Source organism: Triticum urartu, chromosome 4 (assembly GCF_003073215.2).
Source record: "Triticum urartu cultivar G1812 chromosome 4, Tu2.1, whole genome shotgun sequence".
Taxonomy (NCBI): Eukaryota; Viridiplantae; Streptophyta; class Magnoliopsida; order Poales; family Poaceae; genus Triticum; species Triticum urartu.
Window position 1 is genome coordinate 152971127 of NC_053025.1, and position 6286 is coordinate 152977412.

The window sequence follows — 6286 nt, forward strand, 5'->3', positions numbered from 1 at the left end:
CGGCCTTGAGCCTCTTTGGTTGGGGTTGATGGAGTAGTTCCCGTGACACTCCTCCGGTGTCATCTGCTCTCCAAGCCAAAGCGTACAAGCTTCTATTGGCTACAATGTTAGCAGATACTCTCCACATCCCGGAACCATGGTACTACACGGATTGCTCCGTACTCGCATGGGCAGCAGCGGCGAGTTCCATCTTTCAAGTCACAAGTCACAAGTCACTGGAACATAAGGCCCATTCTTGCTTCTATACAGGTGTCACCATCTTTTATCCACACCAGAGTAGCACACATCAACATGTGTTTTAATGTCAAAGCACATCATCAAGCTAAGTTAGCGATCAACATTAAAAATAGGCGTCTAGCTTTTCGTTGTCTCTCTTCAGATGCAGGACCTTGTATTGCGAGAGATGTCCTCCCCATGTCAAGTGTGAGACCTTTCACACTACTCTCTGTAAAATGTTGCTAATGGAATAAAGTCTTTTGCTCTTCAAAAAAAACACAGCTTACACTCTCTTTATAAGGGCCTTTTTCCCCTCTGTGCTCTGACAATGGAATAAAGTCTTCGCATTCAATTCACTAGGTTTTATGAACTGCATACATAATATACATATTCAGATTCATCTAGATTAATGTATATTATTTAGCTTAAAGCATAATCTGTTTGCTTCCACAAGTTCTGTGTATTTAACTACTCCCTCGTCCCAAAATTCTTGTCTTAGATTTGTCTAAATATGGATGTATCAAGTCACGTTTTAGTATTAGATACATCCGTATCTAGGCTAATCTAAGACAAGAATTTTGGGACGGAGGGAGTACATGTTATGATCTAGGCGCTTCAAATGTAAGAGTCAAGAACTGCATCGCCCATCGGTATATTTAACTACACATCACAGTTATTCAAATTCCAACTATTTCAAATCACTTTAATTGTTTTGTTTTGGTTTCCCAAAGAGAAAGGTGTCAATTTCTTCAGGCTATATGATCCAAATGAAGTTCAGACAAACTTAAAGAGGTTAGTCATAAATTGCATACACCATAAGAATATGGAATTGTTTGTTGAACTACATTGAACTGTCCTCCGGGGCCACAGACAAGTTACTGTAATGAGCTCCAACTCCCTGTTTCTTGGAGGACCTGGAGTTTGTAGGCTAAATAAAGTACCTTAAGCATAAATTTTCAGTCTAACATGAATAAAGAAGGCTCATGTCAACGACCTTAATATACCCCAGCTCCAGCACCTAGAATTTTTGGAGCTGGGAATCATGCCACACAACTGCCACCATAAGAATATGAAAATGCTCATTTCTGCCAATTCATCTGACATGCGTCCAGAAAATAAACAAAGAGAAATAACACAAGCACATGTTCTGTATCCATGCACCATGCAACAACATTAACCAAACACTTGATGTTGATATGGCTGCTAAAATGATATAAGGCAGTGACAAAACCAGAAAATAGACATAAGTGAAGCCAAGAAAATATACTATGCTCATGTCAGATAATATTAATATGGAAATCGAGTGTTTCTGTCACCAATGTTTTCACTATTTATGCATGCATTAAGTATTCATTGTAAGATTCGCATTTCCATGACAAAAATGCATATGGTACTAGAAAAGGAACTAACATGCTCCTCCAGTTGTAGTGTGTGAATTCAATGCAGAAATCATCAATAATTGTATCTATCATGAACTCGTATAGCAATCTCCTTTGCAATATAATAATATCAAGCACTGTCTTAGAAGATAAAGCACAAAAGGTGTTCTTACAGTTTGTTTGTCTGTTTTATGGTGAAGATTAAAGGAAAGAAGTAGCCAAACAGGGGATTTGATGTGGATGAGTATATGGATAACTAATAACAGGCTGGTTTGTTACTAATACTTTTGACATAGAACATTTCATAAAAATAACTATGACAATGGCTTTACTCCTATCAGTTGTTTTCTCTTGTTTCATTATCCCTGCCATCACTTTTCCCGAGTGTTTATAAATAAGAGGGGTTTGAATCTCATTGCATTATATGACAGGCTAAACATTAGAGCAAGACTCAGCTATTCAAGCAACAAACCAATGTGAAGTGGATGGAAACTTTCTGAATCTAAGTAGCATCTTGGGTTTGAGATTTTTTTTCAATTAACAAGAACATAATTTAGTGATAAAAATATTAGAGAAAATGTTAAATTGATATATAGCATCGAGCAAGAGAAAAGAAATACGCTTCTTGAAAAAATATTCACAAACTAAAGCATTCTCACACATAGTATCAGAATGTGCTTCCATGAAAAGAAAGACTAGGGCATGTATTTTTTTAAACAACATAACTGACAATAGTAAAAATACAACTATTAAGTAAAAGGCATCTGAGTCACTGCAGCCGCAATATACAAAAATGCTTACCTCAGAATGTGCTTGAATGTATGCAGACAGATTTTCACCGGCATAGGAAATTACATCAACAAGCAGCCATGCGCAATCAGTAAGTGCCTTCCTTTCCTCCAGAAGCTCCGGTGCCATTCCATGTGAACCTTTCTCCCATCTCAAGGAAAATGAAAGCCTCATTATATAGTTACTGATAAGGTCAAACCCATTTTTCTTACTACTGCCATTTATCTTGGAAGAACTGCCCCCACGGATCTGCTCTTGAGCAGCCAGTAGTAGAATAGCAGACTGGATGATTTTTCCATCCTCAATGTAATTGCAGAGCTCTTGAAGTACATTATTTGTTTTCTCTGCAAGCAGTCTAGTTGTGTCCAAGAAGATCTTCTGTAAAACAACAAGGAACAAAAACCTAAGTCCATTTAGCATTCATATGAAGCAAGTAATGTTGAATAATCATTCTATATATCACTGTTTTTCCTCCTATCAAAGTAATTACTAGCAACAGTTTTTGTATATTTTATTGATGAAAATTTATCTTTTACTATAAGAACATACACTGCACATGAAGTAAGAGAAAAAGGATTAACAAATGAAAACTTTACTTTCTTTGACAAGTTGAGATGAAAGAGTGCCCGGTACTTTGTATCACTAATTTCATTATAACCTATCAGGGGTCTATGGTATGACCATAGTTACTCTTTACGTCATGCTACAAAAGTAGCAATTCGTATTGGGAGGGAAGTGAAACAGACCATTTCAGGTAGACACAGTAGATGAATAAGCTTGTAGACATAATCCAGATAATTCTAGCTGCGAGAAAGATTGTACTCCAGATTGTCCTCTAGATACTTATGCAGACAAGTATTCTCAACTGCGACATGGAGCGGGAGTAGATTCTCAATGACATCATTGCCAACTGTGCGCACATTGGCTGATGCACCATGGCGTAAAAGCAGCTTGATCATGTCAACAGAGAACCTTTCAGCAGCTTCATGGAGCACGAAGTATCCATATTTGTTTATGCAGTTGGGATTGGCGTGCATCCCATAGAGCTCAGGTGCCATGCCCTCCAATACGACTTTTGCACATCGCAGGGCATTGAAACTGACAATGAAGGTTAAGGTTTGTGCGGTGATGGTAAGATAAGATGACATGCCCTGGCCTTCACAGTTCTCGAAAAATCGGAGGAAGCACCGGACACTATCCTTTACAAGGATGTGCTCCAATTTGGCATATATGTCCAAGAAGGCATCACCCACCCACTAGATGAGTCCGTCACAATTGAAAAAGGTGAAAGGCGTCAGTTATCCAACTAAAAACACCACAAAATAAACTGTCTTTTGGTCTATGGAGGTGCTGACAACAATTGAAACAACAAAATCTTGTAACGCAAGCAAGTTGGTGTACGCTGAAGATAAAACCAAACATGAGGCACCAACAAGGAGAGAAGGAAAAGTAAGGGGATCTAAAGCTAGCATGGTTCAGGCATGCGAATCCAGATGTTCCTATCCAAGGTTCATATATGACAACAACAAACATATTGTTTCAATAGACTTAAGTACCCTATAATATTACAGGGTTAAACAAAATAACTAATGTAATGGAATGAGTCATCAATCAAATTATGTAAATGAAGGTAACACAAACCTTGGGAGCAGGGTCTGGGATGATTATGTCATTTGCCATGGACTTGGCGATCTTAATATCCCTTTCTAGCATAAGCTGAAAAAGAGAATGTCAGGAGTCAGCACTGGAAAAGAAAAAATAAGGCGAGAGGAATATCACACAGATGGATAGTTATCATACCTCCTCAACCTTTTCCAAATCAAAATCCTAAGTGATTTCAAAACAAGGGACAGGGGGCTTCGGATAATCATTTCTTACTGTAATTGCTTTATCCTTACCATTAACGTTATATTTGCTCAGGGCAAGTAACTCGCTTTTCCGCGGTGCATCAAATTTCAATTCCATCCTTTTTTTTGTTTTCCTGAAACAAGGAAGTTTAATATCAAATTATGTTCCAAACAAGATTACTATACGGGGGCCACTGAAATAAATCCAGGATGACCCTGAGATAAAATGAGTCCTATCTAAAATGGGTCGTGGATCACTGAAACATGAACATATGCAGCAAATAGAAAACGATGTATTAACTTCGTGAATCCTGAAATGCAACAACGCTAAATGCGAAATGAAGGGACGCGCAAGTTTCTGAAATACAAGTTGGGCCGGGTGCTAGAAACTCTGGTGAATAGACATTATGGGAATCCAGAAACCAAAAGCTAAATTTGATGTTTCAGTTCAACAAGTATAAACGATAGTCATCACTGGTTAATGACTCCCATGAATAACTGAATTGCCCTTGCTTGATGCCACCTAAAGCACAACGAGACATCTTCACTTGCAAGTAAACAAAAAACAGTAGTCGCATTTTGAGTGTCATATTTACTTCATATAAAAATACGTGATGAATCAGTGTTCTTGTATACAACTCGCAGAGTACATACCCACAGATTAAGTTTTCAGTCCAATGTTCAGAGTAGAGAACCGTTGGAGAAAGTTTATACTCAGATTGGAAACTAGATCAATCAAGAAGGACGCGACAGTGATAAAAATTCATCTAGGGCTTTAGAATCAGCTTTAGTCAACCGTAAACGTATCAGAGAAGGTCCGACTAACAATTTCATCAGTACTCTAGGGCAAGATTCGGCACACACACAGAAACACATACATAACAGATCAGACATCAAACGAGAAGCAAGAGCTGTGCGGCGGGAAGAGCGGTACCTCATTGGCGGCTCGCCGCGGATCTGGAAGGAGGCGACGGCGCGTACGTCGGCCACTCGCCACGCGCCGGCACACTGTATCTGACGGCTAGGAATGGAAGAGCTTTTTTATAGAGACAGGGAGAAGGCCACGTGCGATCCGAAAGGCCCATTGAAATGAGAAACCTGGCCAGACAGGCCGGCGCGCCACGGCCCAGGCACGCCTAATACACGGGCCGTCACTCGTGCCGCACTCCTGGCCCAGGCACGGCACAACAAGGAAACGGGTCAGCCCACTGGCACGTTTAGCCCACTAGACGGCCTGATTTTAGGCTACTCATCATGATAAGTCTTTACCAGTGACAAGTGGAGGGCCTTTCGTGCCTTTTAAACTCTAATCAGTCATCACATTCAAGTGGGATCAAGGTGGCTTCAACGGCTCCGCCGGTGAATCACCTCCTGTTTGCCGATGACAGCCTGCTGTTTTTCAAAGCTAGTGCTGAGGGTGCGAATGAGGTATCAAACCTATTGAACCAATATTGTGATGCATCGGGGCAGCGGGTTAATAAGGATAAGTCTTCTATCTTCTTTAGCAAGGGTTGTCCTAACAGTACTCGGGAATTGGTGAAACTGTCATTGCAAGTTCCAAACGAATCTCTAAATGAAAGGTATTTGGGTATGCCGACGGATGTGGGTCACTCAAAGAATGGCACTTTCAAATTCCTAAAGGACAAGATTTGGAATAAGGTGAAGGGATGGATTGCAAAAATTCTGTCAGCGGGAGGAAAAGAGGTTCTTATTAAATCAGTGGCTCAGGCTATCCCTGTTTATTCTATGGCATGTTTCCGACTACCTTGTGGTCTATGTGAGCATATAAACTCTTTGATTCGAGGGTTTTGGTGGGGAAGCAAAGAAGGAAAAAGAAAGCCACATTGGGTATCATGGCAGGTAATGACAAGTCCAAAATATATGGGGGGCCTTGGCTTTCGGGATCTTGAGATTTTCAACTTGGCGTTATTGGCACGACAAGCATGGCGTTTACTACATGATCCATCTTCGCTCAGCGCTAGAATTTTAAAAGCGGTGTATTTTCCCACAACCACTTTTCTTGATGCAGAACTTGGCTCCAATCCATCACAAATA

At 40.1% G+C, this 6286-nt stretch overlaps 1 pseudogene; it reads right to left on the minus strand.

The window, feature by feature from the left end:
• Positions 1-499: 499 nt before the first annotated feature.
• LOC125554663 lies at positions 500-4097 on the minus strand (annotated as a pseudogene).
• Positions 4098-6286: the final 2189 nt, after the last annotated feature.